Raw genomic sequence first — 19,819 nt, forward strand, 5'->3', positions numbered from 1 at the left:
CTTCTGCCTTGGAATCTATATACTTAGGACTGATTCTAAAACAGAAAGTAAGGGGTAAAAAAAAAAGACCCACCAAGTGCAAAGCACTGAGGATTCAAATTGTAAGATGAAAAATAGCACCTGTCCTCAAGGGGCTTTAATTCTACTAGAAGATGTATGAACATTCACACGATTATTTCTACTTTCATTTGGCCCTGTTTCAGAGCTACATGTTGTATGGTCATTTCAATTGTGTCCTATCCTTTGTTATTCCATTTGGGATTTTCTTGGTAGAGATTATTGGAATGATTTGGCATTTCCTTCTCCAACTCATCTGACAGAAGAGGAAACTGAGGCAAACATCATTCAGGGTCACACAGCTAGTAAGTGTCTGAGGCTGGATTTGAATTCAAATCTTCCTACCTCCAAGTCCAGCATTCTGTCTGCTTCAACACCTACCTGTCCCATGGGCTATGAACATTTAGGAAATATGAGACTAGAATAGGTTGATGCAACAAACTGATCTAACATTGATTGGTGAGAGCAAGCTCTCTCTTTTCATCACTCTCGGAGATGATTGGCTTATATGAACTTGCTCTCCAGCCCATGGGTGGGAGAACAGGGTTCATCAGTATTTTTCTTAGTATAATATGGACAAATAGGGCTTGAGATTTATTTATTTATTTCTATTCAATTTCACCATTTAGTCAGGAAGATCTAGGTCCAAATCCCACTTTGCCATTCTGTGATCCTGGGTAAGTTACTCTAAGACCAGAAGTTGCCAAGCAGTGGGAGATCTGCATTGGTTGAGAAAGTTCCTTACTAAGAGCTTCCTACATCATTCCAATCATGGAATCCCCACCCCACCCCCCCAAAAAAAGATAGGTTACCTTTAGGGTCATATGCAAGAATGTTGAACTGTTTAGAGCAACTAAGAGCCTTGGAGGATACAGTACTGGGCCTGGAGTCAGGAAGGCTCTTCTTCCTGAGTTCAAATCTCAGACACTTCCTAGCTGTGTGACCCGGGTCAAGTCATTTAACCCTGTTTGCCCCAATTCCTCATCCATAAAATGAGCTGGAGAAGGAAATGGCAAACCATTCCAGTATATTTTTCAACTGAAGAACAATGGCAAAAGGAATAGCTGTGAGAAAGATAAAAATATTGGGGGTGAGTCCTTTGGAGGTGGCAGGTGATTTCTGAAGAGCCACCATGGGGTTATGGTCCTGATTAGATGGACCAGAAACAATAACACACTCTACACCAGACACCAAATTCAAAAGGCAAATGACAAATGAGCCAAAGTAAATGCCACTTGGAGACATTTCTGGGATTTGTTTACCCACTGGAGCTCTAGTAAATCCCTGAACTTTGTGCACAGCTCCCCTAGGCAGCCTGTACCCCATTATGCCAGTTCACTATTCATAAGCTTTCTAGAACAATCAAATACAAGAAATAAAAATTTTCCCTTATTATGGAAATTTAACCTTTATGGAAATTTAGAAAGTAGTGACCATGAAAATGAGAAATGTTTGTCTATTCATTTCCAGCATTGCTACAGCGATTCAAAATTCTAAAACCTTAATATAGCCTTAGGTGGGTAAAGAGGGAAGTTATTTTATCTTGTTATCATCATTGGGGAGCATAGAGCATGGACTGGGTGTGCCAGCACATGCCAATGACCCTTAGAGAACTTCCCTGGTAGCACAGTGGATAGAGAGCCAGACTTTAAGATGGGAGGACACTTCAGAGATTTGTGACCTTTGGTAAATCACTTAATCCCATTGGCCTAACCTTTGCCCATCTGATTTATGAGTTGTTATTAGGATAGAAAGTAAGAGTCAAAAGAAAAAAAGCTCCCCTGCTTCCCTTTCCCCCCAAAATTGTATCTTGCTTATGCCAAAGTGTGTTGGCACTACTGGCACAGTTGGCACTCATTTTATGCTGGCCTATGCAAACAGTGTAGCTCCTACCTGAGTCAGGCTCTTGTAATAAATTTCTTTCCTAGGGAGGCTTGTTAACTCTTTCAGGCCAGGTGGTGATATTTTATGAAACGTTTTCAGCATTATTCTCGACAGTTAACAAGCCTTTCTAAATGTCTTCACCATGGAGGAGTGTAAAGCTCTTCCAAAAGAGAAATAGAGATGATTCTAGGACAAATTATACATGTATTGTATATATATACATATATATATATTCCCAATTATTTGATGCACAAATGTAACACATATAAAATTGATTACAAGAGATGGTGGGCTTGGAGTCTGAAGCCACAGGACCTTGTGCAAGTCACTGCTTAGATTCTCAGATCCCTCATCTGAGGAGGATCAAATGAGAGCAATGAAAATAAAAGCACTCCAGAAAGAAAACCTCTGTACTGCTAATATTCAGCACTATTTTCCCCATCCTCTTGTCTTTGCAGCAATGTCTGCCCCATTGCTGCAAAGTGCCCCAAGTGCACTTCATCTTTACTTCTCCCTTCCAGAATTCCAGCTGAGCTTCAAAGCTCAGCTCAAATATCATCTTCTACTTGAAGCCTTTCTTGACCCTCCTTGGCTGCTACTGCCAAGGCTACTGCCTCCCTTGGCCCCCATCTGCTCTCCCAATCACCTATAGAGTTGGGGGGAGGAAAGGACTCTTCTGGATAGACTGTGTTCATTTTCATCTTTGTATCCCCAGTGGTTAGTAGTGACCTGCTCTGACACAAAGTAGCCATTTAATAAATGCTTGTGGATTCATTGATTTGGGTATTTATATTTATATTTAGTGGTACTGAAAGTGATTAAAAAACAATGCAACTCAACGAAGTGTTTGACTATATAATGAAACCTGTCCCAGGAGAACATCTGTCAGTACAAAAGAGGGCGATAGATATCTTGATGCATAAGTGCCTCTTGGGCTGGATTGACTCGGACAGGTAAAAGGTTCTAGAAAAAAGCTTATTAGGCTCTATGAGACCATTTGCAATCCAAGTTTTAAGTACATATTATATATACATATATGTGATTGATAAAGATCGATACTAGATATAGACGGATGATTGATATAGAGAAATAAATTCAGGGATAGAGTGCATAGATAGGGAGGGAGGGAGATAGCAATATAGATACTTTGGGGGGCACTCACACTTATTAATTCGTTGATACAGATGAGGAAAAGTAATTTTATTGATCTGTATTCGTACTTTCTTTGCAGTTTAAAATAAGAACTATTCAGAGAGCTTGTGATCTATCTCCTTGATTGAACTGATTGATTGATTGATTGGTGGAGATTGGATCTCCCTCTCTCTCCTAGGTTGTAAAGGTAGTGACCACTCACAGAACTAACATCACTGTTTGCTGATTGACTGATATAGAAGTCTGACCTACTTTGTTTCTAATCTGGGTTGGTTTACCACATCTTTGACATTCTGGTGGCTTCCTACTCTCAGGGGGTCACATATTCAGACTAGAATTTGTGAATATCCAGTTGGCGTTACCTCTTCTCTAGCCCACAGCTCCCAGACTCACATCATCCATCAGTCTCAGCCTCACCAGTAGCAGGGAATATGGGTATGAATCCCATTACCCAGCATTGGGACTTTTCCAGGGGTCACACAAGGAGTGTGTGTCAGTGGTAGAAACTGAACTCACATCTTCCTGACACCAGGACTGGCTTCATCAAAGCTGCCATGTGGATTTGAATTTAAATCAGCATTTTATATACCAAAGCAGTAATATCAGAAGTAACATAATGTACTGGTTCTTTCTATACTATATGTCATCCCATATTGTCCTTCCTTTTATCACATATTTGTCCCTCTTTTATCTACTTTGACTTTGTACTTCTTTGCTCTTGTTGGGGGAACAATAATCAAATCAATATTCCTTTTGCTATTATAAGGGGATTAACAACCTTGTTGTTCTTCAGTCATTTTCAGTCACGACCAGCTTTTTGTGACCCCAATTGGGGTTTTCTCAGCAAAGATACTAGAATAGCTTGCCATTTCTTCCTTTAGCTTGTTTTACAGATGAGAAAACTGAGGAAAACAGAGTTAAGTGATTTATCTAGAATCTCAAAACTAGTAAATATCTAAGGCTAGATCTGAAGTTAGGAAGAGGAGATTTTCTGACTTCAGACCTGGTACTCTACCCATTGTACTGCCCTATTGCCCCCTGCCTCCACTCAACATCTCTGTGACTGCTCAGATAAAAAACTCCTTCCCTGGCTACCATTTTTGATATGTGTTGTATTCCTCCTAGGGTAGGAGTTCTTCATTTTTTTTAATCCATGAACCCCTTCAGTAGTCTGGGGAAGCCTATGGATGCCTTCTCATGATCACGCTTTTAAATGTAAAAACCAAGATTCATAAGATTAAAAAGGAAACTAATTATATTGAAGTATAATTATAAAAATTTAAGTCCCCTGCATAAGAACTCTTGCCTTAGGAAAATGAGCCAGGGACCCCCTCGCTTTTATATCCCAATGCTTATTTGAGTGACCAGCACATGTTAGGCACTCAATAAAAGCTTACTTCTTTGTTGTTCTTTTATCCCCAGTGCTTTATAAAGCACTTGGCACATATTTGGCATTTAATCAATGTTTGTTTAATTCAATTGTTGAATTAAAAAATAACGATAACCCACTAGATAGAGACATAAGAATTTGTGTTTGTTTCTTAGCTTGATCTGAGACCATGAACAAGTCTCTCAGCCATCTTGACCTTGGGATCATTGTCTTAGAGCTAGCTAGAAGGGACCTTGGAAGCCATCTCATCCAACACTACCATTAGCATCTTCACTTGTGAGAGGGGAATAGTAATGTTGTAAGGATTGTTATGAGGAAAATGGTTTGTAGATTGATTGCAATGTTCCCCTATTTATAACACTCAATGACACAGGGTAACACTTTCTTCAGGGGTATGCCAGATCCAACTGGAAACAGCCCACAAAACTAGATTGTGAAATTTTCAGTGGGAGCATTTATACTTCAAATCAAGAAACATTACAAATTTGGGCTTTATTTATTGTTTTGATGACTTTTCTAAACTTAAGAAAGTGGTGGGGAAATTTTAATAATGCAGATTAAACAAAGTTTGTCTTGTATATTTTTTTCAGAGCCAGTTGTAAAATACTTACCAGTATCCTCTGCTTTCTATTCACTAATAATAACATTTACCTGGGGGAGGCAGCATGAAGTAGTGGGAAGAGCATTGAATTGGGGTTCAGAGATCTAGAAGACTTTAGATAAGGTTTTTCTGGTCCCTCTTCCTCATTTGCATGAGGAGTGATCTCATTTCTCTCTTTGATTTTAAGTTGCTGTCCATGGTACCATGGACACCTGATAGATGAAAGCTGAGGTCATAGCATTTGTCAAAACTTCTGGTTCATTTGTGCTTGCTCACTCTAAAGTTGTCCTATTGGAGAAATTCAAAATGCCAGTGGTGGCAGGAAATCAGTGGTCATCTACTTAGAGGTAGGTAATGGCACAATGATAGATAGAGTGCTGGACCTGGAGTCAGGAAAACCTGAGTTCAAATCCAACCTCATACACTCATACTGAGTGGCCCTGGGTAAGTCACATCCTATGTTTGCCTCAATTCCCTCAACTATGAAATTGAAATAATAATAGAAATACTCCATAAGATTGTTGTGAGGACTCAATGAGATAATAGTCCCAAAGTGATTAAATCAGTGCCTGGAACATAGTAGGTGCTATATAAATATTTATTCCTTTCATTTCCCTAGTCTGATAGCATCTCAAATCACATAACCTGCCTGAAGAATTTCTGACAAATGAGCATTCAGCCTCCTCTTGAATAATAATTCTAGTGATAGAGAACTTTTCATATTTTGAGATAGACCTTTCAAATTCTGGATTAAGATATTTTCTCTCAGGTTGAGCCAAAAGTCTGTTCCTGTAATGTCTATATACATTCTATCTCTGCCCTAGAGAGCCAAGCAGAACATGCCCCAATTCACTTTCATAACCCTGGTTCCTACTATGTTCCATGTTTCCATTATATCTTTTCATCTGTAAGTCAGACACCCACATTTTATTGAACCTGTCTTTGTGTAGGCTGGTTTTGTTACCTTCCCATCCTTATCACTTCCTGCTTGTCCTCTTTTAAAGTTTAAATTTTTGAAAGTTTTTATTAAGCACCTACAGGCTCTGTGCTAAGGACCCTTATAGACATTATCTTACTTTATATCCTTATAGCAACTCTAAGAGATAAAGTATTTGGTGTACACCTTAAACTTATATGACTATGAGATAGCTAGTCTGAGTATATAGAGAGACAGGCTTAGATACTGGAAGTCCTGGGTTCAAATCTGCCCTCAGACATTTCCTAGTTGTGTGACCCTGGGCCAGTCACTTAATTCCAATTGACTAGCCCTTGCCACTCCTCTTCCTTGGAACCAATATTTAGTATCAGTTCTAATACAGAAGGTAAGGGTTTAAGAAAAACAAACAAACTTATATGAATTTCTAGTATTTAGGTAAAAATGGCCATGGGAAAAAAACAGCTAAAAAATCAGTTTCTATTATTAAAAAATAACAGTGTGATATCATAGTCATAAAAACTAATATAATAGAAATCATGGATTTCTTCCATAGATATGGAAGGGACCTTAGGGGTTATCTAGCCCCAAATCATTTTTTCTGCAAATTAGGAAATTGAGAGAGGTTAACTTTGAGCTACCCAAGATCACAAATATAGTAAATGATGGCCCCAGCATTCAAACTCAGGTCCTGTGAATCAAAGTTCATACTGTCTAGAACAAAGATCATAGGATTTAGAACTGAAAGTGGTCTCAGAGAGCATTTGCTCCATTATTAAATATGGGGAAACTGGAGCACTGGTTTCCAAAGTTCAGTGCCTTTTCCACCATTCAGCCTTCCCCAAATGTAGGGCTACTAAATTCCAACCTGTTATGTTTAGCCACCGTCATACTTTTTTTTTTCTTGGAGAGGGATGAGCCCTGGACCTATGATTTCATTGGTATAAAAACCCCCAAATGAGACAACTACCTCTAACCAACGTTGGTTAATGCCCTCTCTCCGCAAATTAAAGTTTTATGGAATTTATAGAACACTTAGAGGTTAAGTAGATTGTCCAGGATCACGCAGCTATAAATCCTTCTCCAGAGGGAGGACTTGGACTGGTCTTGCCAACTTTTGAGGTCAGCTCTCCATCAAATACACTGACTGCCATACTACCTGAAATTGATACACTGTCTCTACCCATTTTCCCTCTCTGTGTGTCTCTGTCCATCTCTTTTTGTTTCTACTCCATTCTCCCTCTTCTCTCTTCTTCCCTCTTCTCTCCCCCCTCCTCGCCTCAGTTTCTTCCTCCCTTTCTGTTTCTCTCTTCCTTCCTTCCTTCCTCCTTGCCTCCCTTCCTCCTTCCCTCACTTTGTGGGGGTGTCTCTCTCCCTCTCTGTCTCTTTCTTTCTCTCCCTTTCCTCCCCCACCAATTTCTCCTTTGTCCCTGCCTCCCTCTCTCTCTCTGAATCTCTGTCTCTCTGCATCTCCCTTTGTTGAAGCTGGATAAAATGAGTGTAGTGGTATAGTTAGAATTTTCTAGATGAAGCATCCCTAAAGAAGCCCACCCAGTGTCTGATAAAGGGGCAACTTTGGCCTCTGTGTATCTTTGAGCTCACTTGTTTCTGTTTAAGCTTATCAGTTTACATTCCCATTCTCTTAAGAGCATATGACTTACTTTTACTGTAGACAGCAGAGCATAGCACCAGTGCAGGCCTGGAAACCAATTTCTGGTTTGTGGTAGGAATAGGAATCTTTGTGGCAGCCTAGCACAATGCCAGAAGGTTCCCCACTTGGAGGCGGATGGATATTGGATCCCCAGTCAGTGGGGATTCGTGTCCCTAGAGGGAGAGAGTTCAGATCAATGCACTCAGGAATCTCTCAAAGGAGAGAATTAAAAGCAGACACAGACAAAAGTTAATCCTGTAGAGGAAGACCACCTGCCCAAGGAGCCCTTTGGGGCTCTCTTGAAGCTCAGACAACACAAGCAACCAGCATTAAGACAGTTTGCTCCATTGTCCAGGCATGATTTCCAACACCTGTTAAATTGGCCACTTAAAGAAAGGCAGTTTGAGAACGAAGTGCTCCACACATTAAAGATGCATGAGAACAGTTGTCTCTCTTCTTTCTTTGATTGAAGCTGTCTAACACCTGCACTTTGGGAACAAAAATTTGGGCCTCAGAGGTCTCATTGCCTCCTCTCTCCTAAAGCAAATTGTGTTCAAATCTGCACTTTAACGCTGGAATAATCTCCCTGCCTCTAGGACTGAGGCTCTACATCTCAGCCCTTTTCTTTTGTTCAGCTCCCTCCATCTGCCCATTATAAATGCTGGATTTCAGTTTAAGGCTTATTTACTTATCAAAGAAGCAAATTCAGTCCTTGATAAAAGCAGCCTGTAATTTACTTGTTCTGGCTAGAATAAAAAAAAAAAATAGCCTTTCTTATGAGGGCAGCGAAGGCCTGTCCTAAAGCACCATTTTCCAAACCATTTGTGATATGTCATGAATGTCTCCTAGAACAAGTCTGTGTTACAGTATAAGTGAACACATCTGCCTTGTTACAATAACACGCCTCCTGTAATTTGGCAGATTGGACTTGCCCTGAATTGTTAAGCACAAAAGAAATTAAAGTTGAAAAAGCCTCCATTGATTTATGTATGCATGTCTCTCCTTAGAAGAGCATAATAAGCTCCATGAGGGCAGGAAATATCTCACTTTGGGCTTTTTCTCTCCATCATCTGGTACAGAGCCTGATGCATAGTCTATTGGTTTGCCCAAGGCAGAGGTTCCTAATCTTTGGGGTGCCATGGTCTCCTTTTACAGTCTGATGAAACCTATGGACCCCTTCTCAGAATAATCCTTTTAAATACATTAAAAAACTAGATTGGATTATAAATGAAAGTGATCATATTTAAATATAGTAATCAATATGTATATATAAATATATATAGTTTAATAACTTCATAAACCTCATACTTAGAACCCATGTTCTAAGAGCAGAGAAAAAAATTAATTCAGGACTTAAAAGGAACAATAGATAATATGTGCTTTGAGTTTTAAAAATTCAATCACATTCTATTAGTTTCCCTTTTTTAGTAATTCAATGAATTTTTTGGTCATCTGATAAAGAACAGTCCATCAGCTAAATGGATTGCTATGGTGCAAATAGCAGCACCCAGGCCAGTGATGGCAAAACTTTTAGAGACTGTGTGCCAGGCTGCCCCCTCCCCAGTGCTGGGTGTGCCCCCCCCTTGCCCCACACAGGGGAGGGAGGAGGAGCTCCCACTGGGCTGCTGGGCAGAGGGGTGGGGATGTGAAAAATTGTTCTCAGGCATTGTGGAGAAGGGAAGGGAAGCAGCTCTGCCCCAGTCCCTCTGCCTTTCTAGTAAGGACTGGGTGGGGTGGGGGGGTGGGGAGAGGCCATGTGCCCATAGAGAGTGCTCTGTGTGCCATCTTTGGCACCTGTTGCATAGGTTCACCATCACTGATTTAGTTTGTAACACATACTCCTTTCATTGGTAGATAACATCAGAGTCTGGCTGGTTAGCACTTCTTCTTTGTTTCAGGCCCAGCTTCACACTGGCTAGTTCCAGTTTCTGAGATATACCTTGCCCTCATGGGTTCAATTTGCTAATCATCTATTGCTATAAAAAGCAATGAACTGATATTCTTATTTTAATAAAATTTATAGTTATCATGTTTCTCCTACAGAATTGTAATTTTCTCAAGGGCAGAGACCTTGTCTTATTAATCTTTTTATCCCCAGCACCTACAGTAGGGTCATATATATTAGGTTCTTAAATATTTGTTGAATTGAATTAAGTTGAGTCTCCAATTTTGTTGTATTAATTATTCATGAACAGGAAAAAAAAAGCAAAATGAAATTATTCTGAAGAATCATTTTGCCAAACTTGTCCCAAATATACATATATGAGAAAAAATGAGGAGAACATATATGTGTGTGCATGTTATATTTTCAAAATATATAGCCATTTTCAAGGCACCAAATTGTGATCTTCCCTGAAACTCTTTTAAATTATATTGGAACATTTTTTTAGATGAACAATCACTATTTGTATATAGCCCCAAATATATTGCTTGCTTTGTAGAAGTAAAATGGGATTTATAGTTGCTATAATTTTTTTTTTTTGAAAAAGTGATCTTGGGGCAGTTAGGTGACTCAATGGATAGAGTGCTAGGTCTAGAGAAAGAAGATCCTGGGTTCAAATCTGGATTCAAATACTTCCTATCTGGGGGCAGCTGGGTAGCTCAGTGGATTGAAAGCCAGGCCTAGAGATGGGAGATCCTGAGTTCAGATGTGACTTTAGACACTTTCTAGCTGTGTGACCCTGGGCAGGTCACTTAACCCCCATTGCCTAGCCCTTACCACTCTTCTGCCTTGGAACCAATACACAGTATTGATTCCAAGATGGAAGGTAAGGGTTTAAAATAAATACTTCCTAGCTGTGTGACCCTGAGCAAGTCACTGAAACTCAGTTGCCTAGCTCAGTGATGGTGAACATTTTAGAGATAGGCCCAACCCCATCCCACCACCCAGACCAAATGCCATGCCCCACTATCTTGTGCCCCCCTTACCCCAGTCAAGGAAGAGAGGAACTGCTTCCATTGGGCTGCTGAGCAAAGGAGTAAGGGGAGTAAGGAATGTCCTCAAGGGCATGGGAGAGGGGGAGGGAACAGCTCCACCCCAGTCCCTCTGGCTTTCTAGTAACAAACTGTGGCAGATGATTGCAGGCGTGCCCACAGAGAGGTCTCTGAGTGCCCTTTTGGGCACACATGCCATAGGTTTGCTATTATCGGTCTAGTCCTTACCTCTTTTCTGTCTTAGAACGGAGAGGTAAGGATTCTTTTTTAAAAAAAAATGATTGTTAAGTTTCTTTAGAGCAAGGATTACCTTTGTTTTCTTCTTATTTGTATCCCCAGTATTCAGCACATTGTCTGCTGCATAGCAAGTACTTAATAAATATTTATTGAATTGAGTTAAATCTTGCAAAAGTTGGAGAAAATCATGCAACCATTCTGACTGGGTCTTCTATAACAGGACCCTTGATGCTGCTAAGCAAACATACTATACCCCTCTTATCAACTCATTATTCCACTCTCCACTGAGGCTCTTTCAGTTCTCTTTATCCTTCCTCAACCTCCCATGTTTCCCCCTCCTCACATATTGCCTCATATTTTACTAAAAAAAAATTGAAGGCATTCATCACAAACTCTTTCTTCTCCCTTCTTCCCCATTTCCCATTACTCAGGTACAGAATGTCTGCCACCATCTCCTCCTTCACTCCTGTTTCACAGAATGAAGTGACCGTATACCTTATGAAGGCTAACCCTTACTCATTAACATGATGATTCCATCCTAATCTCTTCTACACATTTTCCCTTTTGTCATTCCTATTTTTCAACTTATTTTCAATCTTAATGTGTCTACTGGCTCATTTCCCATTGTTACAAACATGCCCGTGTCTCCCTTATCCTGAAAAAGATTTTTATTTTACTTGTCTATCCCCTGCTAACTCTAGTCCTACATCTCTTCTGCCCTTTATAGCTAAAATCTTCAAAAAGATTGTCTATGGTAAATGCCTCCACTTTCTCTCTTCTTAATCCCTTCCAATCTGGCTTCCAATCTTATTCCATTCTCTTTAATGTTACTAATGACCTCTTAGGGGCCAGTAAAAATGGCTTTTTCACAACTTCATTCTCCTTAACCACCTGGCAGCCTTTGACACTATTAATAACTCTTTGTTACTCTCCTGGCTCTAGATTTTCATGACACTCTCCTGGTTCTTCTCCTAGGCATCTGACCTCTATTTTCTTTGTTGAATTTTCATTTCAGATCACGTCCTTGAACCATAGATGTCGCTTAGGTCAAATTTGGGTCCTCTGCTCTTTTCACTCTATACTACTTCACTTGGTGAGTTCATCATATCCCATGGATTTAATTTATATTTAATTATCATCTCTATGCTGGTGATTCTTAAGAAGAGCAGTAAGGGACAGGCAGTTGGGATTAAGTAACTTGCCCAGGGTCATTCAGATAGACAGTGTCTGAGGCCAGATTTGAAATCAGGACTTCCTATCTGGCTCTCAATCCACTGAGTCACCTAGCTGCCCTCAATTACTATACCTTCTTGGATCATCATGAAATAATAATTACAAGGTGTCCAGATGAACTACCTTTTATTAAAAAATCTGAGAGTTCAATTATATTTATAAAATAAAAATATTCATTTAGGTCAGCAAGTCAGAGAATGAAACAGGATGAAATATCTAATTCCTACAGCAAAAGGAACAAGGTATATCAGAGAATGCCTTTGTGATTGATGGCTAGACAATTGATCATGGTCCAATATCCCAAGATGGGACAGTTGCCAAATTGGCAACCAGCTGTGAAAACCTTTAAGAATACAATTTAAATAACTTGTCTTTATTTTCTTGGCAGGTAAATAAATACTCAGATCTGAAAGTAGGAAGAAAAATATCCTTGAGAGTTAGTCTTCCTCTGTTTATAGTCTTTCTTTCATTGAATGCCCAACTATCAATTCAATAAACAATATTTTTAGCACATTTTATGTCAGGATCCAAAGTAGGTCTACAAAGGCAGACATGAAATGGTCACTGTCCTCAAGGAGTCTACATTCTCCTGGACATGATATTTACAAAAATAAAGCACAAAAAAATGAGAGAGAAAGAGAAAGAGAGAGACAGAGACAGAGACAAAGAGAGACAGAGAAAAGAATGAGGGATGGAAGGAGGAAAGAAGAGAAAGAAGGAGGGAGGAAGGGAAGAAGAGAGGAGAAGGGAGAAGATTAAAATATCAAGTGAAGATCAGGGAAAACTTCACAGAACAAATGTCCCCTGAGTTGAGCCTTGAAGAAAGACAAGACTTCTGATACACAAGGATAAGGAGTACATTTCTGACATAAGGAAATAGCTTATATGAAATCAAAAAAATGGAGAATTCACTCTGAGTAATTGAAGTTTGTTGGAATGTTGAGTTGGCCAAGGGAAATTGTATGAAATGAGGATTGGAAAGCAGTCAGATTAGGAAGGGCCAGCCTAGAGTTTTGTGTTTTATCCTAAAGGCAATGGGGAAGGCTTTTGAATAGGGGAGTGGCAGGGTCAGATTTGTGTCTTGGGACATTATTTTGATGGTAGAGTGGAGGATGGATTGAAGAGGGGACAGAGAGGCAACAGTGGAATCATTAAGAGGGTTATTACAGTAGTCCATGTGAGAAGTTACAAGGACGAGAATGAGGATGTGGGGCAAGAGCGCAGATTGGGGAAATGTTGCTGGGATAGAATCAATATGATTTAGCAATGATTGAATATGGGGTATGAGGGAGAGGAAAGCATCAAGCATGAATCTGAACATGAGTGAATGGAAGGTGATGTTCTTAAGGGAGCTAGGTAAGGCACTGGGCCTGGAGTCAGGAGTACTTGAGTTCAAATCTAGTCTGATATGCTTACTAACTGTGTGACTCTGGGAAGTCACTTGCTAAGTCTGGCAAGCCTGCTGTCTGCCTCGGTTTTCCCATTGGTAAAATGGGATTAGTAGTAGCACTTACCTCAAGCTATTAGGGGGTTCAAATGAGATAATATTTGTAAAGTGCTTAGCACAATGCCTGGCACAGAGAAGGTCCTTAAATGTCTCCTTCCTTCTCCCTCCCTTAACAGTAGGAGTTAGAAATGACCTTAGAAACTATCTCATTCAGGCTGAGCAGGAATTCTCAGATCAGTGGTCATCCAAACACCAACTGAATGCCCTAGTGAGGGGGCATTCTCCTGCCTCGAGGCAGCCTGTTTCCTTTCTCACCATTGACTTCTTTCTAGAACTCACAGAGTTCTAAGGGGACTAGGTAGGTGAAGCAGAAAGAGGTCAGGGAAAACTAGAGGATATTGTAAGTAAAGTATTCAGTATTAACTTGGGAAAAGGTCAGTTTGTGTGAAAAGGTATAGGGGTTGAGAGAACATCAGACCTCTGAAAGGGAAAACTAGTTGGGGAGAAACAGCAAGATAGAAGGCATGGGTTAAAAAATAGACCCAACTCAGATTTCAAAGAGAAAGGGAGGAAGATTAGAAATGGAAGGTTATTATAAATTTCAGGCATATATCAGAGACAGACAAGTGACATACAAGTGATAAGGATTAGAACTGGGAAGAGATATTCTATTTAGCCAGAGAATGACACAGCTGGGTAGGTGGGTAAATAGTTTTGGTTGCTGGGATAAACATTTTTTAAAAATCTATTTCAGGGGGCAGCTGGGTAGCTCAGTGTGTTGAGAGCTAGCCCTAGAGACGGGAGTTCCTAGGTTCAAATCTGGCCTCAGACACTTCCCAGCTGTGTGATCCTGGGCAAGTCACTTGACCCCCATTGCCTAGCCCTTACCACTCTTCTGCCTTGGAGCCAATACACAGTATTGACTCCAAGATGGAAGGTAAGGGTTTAAAAAAAAATCTATTTCAATCAACATTAAGGGAGCAAATTAAACCAAAATATCATCTCTTCTCCAAAACACCCATTTTAAACAGAAATTGAACGTTACCTGAAAGGGTTATTCAAAATTTCATACTTTCCTCATGGTTTTTTTTTTCCTTTTGGTGAATTTTCTCTGCCAAACAATTGTCAGCTCCTATAGAGGAAAATCAAGACTGTTTAGTGTGATAAAGCCCATGAGCTTGAATTTATGATTTCCTTCCCTCTTATTTTCTGTTTGGAGTCTCATTTTTAAATTCCTCTTGAAGACATCTCAAAAAAAAGGCAAATAGCCCCAAATACTGCTGCCAACAGTCTCTTATACAGGACTGCTACATCACGTGGTTTTCAATCATGTGCTTGCCCCTTGCTGGCTCTGCCTTTTCTGCATACATCTCTGAGGGTTGTCTGACTTGGATTAAGGACATGTCCGATTAGTTTGATTTGCAAAGACCCTAGCACCTGTGTTTATAGGGGCTTAATATCTTGGTAATGGTCCGTTGATATACTGTACAACTGGATCAGAGATTTAGAGCTGGAAGGGACTTTAGAGGTCATCTGGGCTAACTCCTTCGTTTTTCTAATGGCTTCCCCTTCCTCCCCAGTTTATTTTTAATTGGGAAGGGAAATGATTATATACTGGCTCCAAATGATATTGGTGCTATGTGGAACAGCAAATCTCACAGATGTTAAAAATGGAAGCAGAAAAGGGGTTTTAGGTTCCAAATCTATCTCTTTGTACCTTGCTCTGACCTTGTCCAATTTTGTCCTACCCGTGTCTGAGCCTTAATCAGTGTGATTAGTGTTTGCTTAGAGCAACACTTCTGAGCCACAGTGCATTGCAAAAAGCTCTGGATTTATAGACAGAAGACATAGGTTTGAATTCTGTCTCTTCTACTACTGTAACCCCTCCAGGTCAGTTTCCTTATTAGTAACATACAAGGGAGAGGTATTGGATTAGATGGCTTCTAAAATCCCTCACAGCTCTCAACTTGTGGTCTGGTAAACAAACCATTTAATGTCTGTGCTGACTTCTATTTTAGAAACGTACTTATTTGGATCCCTATAAACTGGGAAGGCTTTGACTAAGTCAAATGTAACCTGAATGGTTTCCCAGCATATTTGCCCCCTGGCCCAACCTAAGTTGGTTCTTCCCAAAACCTGATTCCAGGGATGTTCTACTATTTTACCACTTTTGGGTCCTGCTATCTCCCAGCACTCTCAATCTTATCACACATGTTCTGCTGCTCATTGCCTAAGCAACAGCACAACTTGCAATCAATACAGCAGTGGAGCAGTGGCATCGATAGTGACTGTGGGGCCAAAATTAAGATTCAACCAACATGGGGCATCTAAGTGGTAGGGTGGATAGAGTAGCAGGCCTGGAGTCTGGAGAACCTGAGTTCAAATCTGGCCTAAAATATGTCCTAGCTGTGTGAGCCTGGACAAGTCACTTAATCCTGTTTGCTTAACCCTTGCCCTTCTGTCTTAAAGTTGTTACTAAGAAAGTAAGGATTTTAAAGGGGAAAAAAAAGATTCAACCAATATGTATTACAGTGTTGGGGAAAGAAGAAAAATTAAATAACTCCCTCTGCCTTCATGTAGTTTACAATTTAGTAAGTTGAGAGAAACAGATAAAGGCACAAATAAATATAATGCAAAACCAAAACATGGTAAATGCATAACAGCATGCCAACAAAAGTACAATTAGTAACTAAGTGACTAAGGGGACCGAGGAAGGTTTCATGGAAGAGGTGAGATCTATACAGAGCCCTAGGTCAGTAAGTGAGGTTTGGATTCAAGGCCCCAAGTCTTCTTCTGCTCTTATAGGACAAGTGAGGCTAAGGAGTCTAGCCTTTGTGAACCTGACTCAAATGGTCAGTATAAATTGGGATTTATGCAGGATATGAAGCACCTAGAGAAGTTTTAATGAATCTGAAATGAGGCAGAAAACCTCATAATTTGTAAATGTAACATATCTGTGCCGCCTCCCCTCAAGGAAGGAAAGAGGATCAGCAAAGAATTCCCTACAGAAATGATTGCAAAATTACTTCCTAGTCTTCTTCCTTAATATTGAGAAATCTTCATATCTCCCTACTCCGCATTTTTCATCTTTGTTAGCAGTTTTCCCTAGCACCCAACTCTAACATCTTCATCCCTTTTACAGTTCTTTGTCATGTGTTGTCTTGCACTATTAGAATATAAGGTCCATGAGGGCAGGGAATGCCATTTTTTTAAAGCTTGCATTTGTGTCCCCAGTGCTTAGCACAGTGTAAGCACTTAATAAATGCTTTATTTATCTATACTTGCCTCTTGCTGCATCCCCTGTGAGAAACTAACCTATGAGGAGGCATAACTTTCATTTTGAGGATAAGGGGAGTGCCTCTGCCTGCCCCTTTCTCCCGATCCCTCCCTCCCCCACTTCTCTGTTAGTGCCTTTCTCTTTTGTCCTGTCTAAGACCTGTCAGGTCTCTTGAGCCAGGCTTCCTTCCTGTCCACCTCTGCACTTCTCTGAAGCTATATTTAGGGACACCACCTCTCTGTCTCTGTCTCTGTCTCTGTCTCTGTCTCTGTCTCTGTCTCTCCCCTTTCCATACCCACATCTCTTAGCTTTTGGGACAAAACGCGAGGCAGGATTCCAAGCTAGGGAGCAGGGGACCCCTAGAAGCGACTTTCCTTTTTCCTGTCTCCGAGTAGAGACTGGTTTCCAAGAAAGGTCAGAAGAGGAAGGTGACTGGGGCAGGGGCTGAGGGGAGAGGAGGCGATGCTAGTCCTGCTTTAAGAGAGGCGTGAAGAACAGGTGCTCAACCCGTTTTGTAGATGAACAGAGAAGAGGATGAGAGAAGGCAGCTCCTAGAACAGAAGTGATCTCTATCTAGGAAATTAGGTTTTGCCAAGCCCAGCGGCCCCCTTAGAACTCGCCGTTTGGAGACGTTCTGTTTGGAGCTCTGCTATGAGACCTTCAACATGCACTCTTCCAACCCCTCCTCCCTCAATCCCCGATTTCTCGGGGATTTATTTTCTAGGGGTGGCGTCCCCCTAATGAGAGAAAGAGCAGACTAGAGGTTCAGCTCTGCGCCTCCCGTCCTCCTGCCCCTCCCCCACCACCATCCCTCTCGGGTGCCAGAAGGGCCCAGAGGTTTTCTCACTCACTAGGGCGAGGCAGGACTTCTCTTAGAGGTGAGACAGCATTCTCAAGACCCCTCTAGTATCAAGAGGCAGAAACCAAGGAAGCAGGGGGTCCTCAAGCACAAGACCTTCAGACACCCCTTTCTCCATCGCTCCCCGCCTCCCAAATGCAAATCAGTGTGCTTTCCCTGGGTAAATCCTCTGCATCCCCACCCCAGCCCAGCTTCGAAAATGCTAATGGAGGAGGTAAGGAGCGAAGAGCGAGAAAGGAGGAAGGGGTCGATGTGACCTCCTAGGCTGGTCAGTACTTTACTGGTCAGATCTTCAAGTCCTACGACTGCCAAGGACTCCTCAGCCTCTCCAGAGACCCTACAAGATGCTCCCCTGACCCTTGCGCCGACCCCTCTGCTCTGCGCTCACGGACCTCAGCTGGCCGGGTTACCTGCAGAGAATTTTAGGAGTCAATAGCTCCAAAATGCCGACTGGCTCGTAGTTCCCCGGTTCCTCCGTAGCGGCTGAAAACCAGCAGTAGATCCAACCAAGCGCAGCTCGAGATCCCCTTCGCTCGTCTTCTCTGCCCCTCTCTCCCCTGCGACCACCCTTTTAGAGCCTGGGATTTCGCGCGGCAGGCGCAACAGCGGGAACCCAGCCACCGAGTCCCCCACCGGGCACGTTCCACTGCAACCTGCCGCGGCGCCGTCAAGATCCAGGCGATATTCAGCACCCGAACCCCGCGCGCCGCCGCAGAGCTAGGGAAAGGGGGGGGCGGTGGAGTGGGCTGTCAGGGGGGAGGCGAGGCAGAAGTGGACCCAAGAAGAGCGCTCTCTCTGGCCTTGAGGGCAAAAAAGAGCTAGAGAGGCCGTTCCCACCTTGCTCCTGGAGGGCTCCGGACTCCCTCCTAACCTCCCCAAAAGGATATCTCCCCTTCACTGGCCCAAAGGGAAGTAAACCCTTTACAAACAGTCATTCACCCTACTACTCCCTTTCTGTTGAAGTTTTTCCGCTTCGGGGAGCAGGACTGCACGGGTTTTATAAGGGGGCCTCAGCTAGATCCTCCCAGAGCACTGCAGTGTTAGAGGGCGCCAGGGCTCGGGGAGGGTCCCCCCCCCTCTTCAGACTGGCGGAGAGAGGAGGCGCAGGGCAGCTGGGCACCGACAGGCGCCTGACCCCTGAGCCTCCCCACATCCTTTTCCCTAAGAGCTTCCCCAAGAAATTCGCGCTGATGGGAGCTGACATTTTAAAAAGAACCGGTTTCCCCAAGTACAAGTCATAGCGAAAGAACCCATAGGTTTACTTGGGACCTGTGACTTTCAGTGCCTCTGCCTCCCGGAACAATGTCCCAGTTGCTGGTGCGGTAGCTTCAGACTGTCTCCCCTAAGTGCTTCCCCCGCCCCCCTACCCCCCCCCCCCCAGCTCTCTCATGCATCTGTCCCACTCTGGCCGGGTGCTAAAACCTGAGTTTGGCAGCTGTGCCTACCTCTGGTGCTACCGTCTCCCGCACCAGCCTCTCTCTCCTCCCCCCACGGCACAAGCTGGGACCCTGGGCTCCTTTTCGGTTCTCCTTCGCCTCCTCGGTTCCGGATTCTTCTCCAGGACCTCCTCCTTGGAGAAGAGAACTCAGATGCAAGACAGAAAGTAGGTGTTGGGGAGAGAAGAATGAGAGAACGATCAGACAGGCAACCGCTAACTAGATGCCGTGGTGAAAGTCTTATGTGGGGATGTGATAGCTAGCTAGCGTCTCTGAACAGCTCTGGTGGAAGATGGTAGGCGGCCCCTTAACCGAAGGTTCTTTCCTAGAGCTTAGTGTCAGGAGTTCTGGAGCTCCGCCTCCTCTTCCCTTGGTCCCTTCGACTTGTATCTTCACAAAAGCACTGTGTGCTAAGCATCCTGGAAACTTGGCTCTCCCCATAGACTTCAGGGCCACCATATTCCAGGCCACTACAGATGACCAGTTCCAGTCGTAATTCCTCTCTCTTCTCTTTCCAAATAAGGATCATATGGCAGAACTGGAAACCAGAGGACCCCCCTGACTCCTGTCTGGACCGATAGAACCAATAGAATATTAGAATTGGAAGAACCTTGAGATACATGATCTGGAAGAGATTGTATAGTTCTGGGGTTCTCTGCTCCAAAAAGGACGTCTAGTCCAAACCCCTGCCTGAATTAAGATGCCCTCTACAACATTCTTGAAAACT

The 19,819-nt window shown here is 42.3% G+C and overlaps 1 protein-coding gene across 6 annotated transcripts in view; it reads right to left on the reverse strand.

Moving 5' to 3' along the window:
* The window catches only part of ANKRD34B (ankyrin repeat domain 34B), a 38,412-nt gene extending 19,023 nt beyond the window's left edge, over positions 1 to 19,389 (reverse strand). Inside the window, exons 1-3 of one of the 6 annotated variants that reach the window (XM_056824600.1) lie at positions 19,102 to 19,389; positions 14,566 to 14,652; positions 7,680 to 7,842 (exon numbers count right to left, since the gene is read on the reverse strand). The gene's annotated coding sequence lies outside the window, so the exon portion shown is untranslated. Of the gene's footprint in view, positions 1 to 7,679; positions 7,843 to 14,565; positions 14,653 to 18,066; positions 18,841 to 19,101 lie in introns of those variants that run through there. The other 5 variants (XM_007487382.2, XM_007487383.2, XM_007487381.2 and 2 more) reach the window with 5 other exon arrangements.
* Positions 19,390 to 19,819: the final 430 nt, after the last annotated feature.

The sequence above is a fragment of the Monodelphis domestica genome, chromosome 3 (genome assembly GCF_027887165.1).
Source record: "Monodelphis domestica isolate mMonDom1 chromosome 3, mMonDom1.pri, whole genome shotgun sequence".
In the NCBI taxonomy this organism is placed as follows: Eukaryota; Metazoa; Chordata; class Mammalia; order Didelphimorphia; family Didelphidae; genus Monodelphis; species Monodelphis domestica.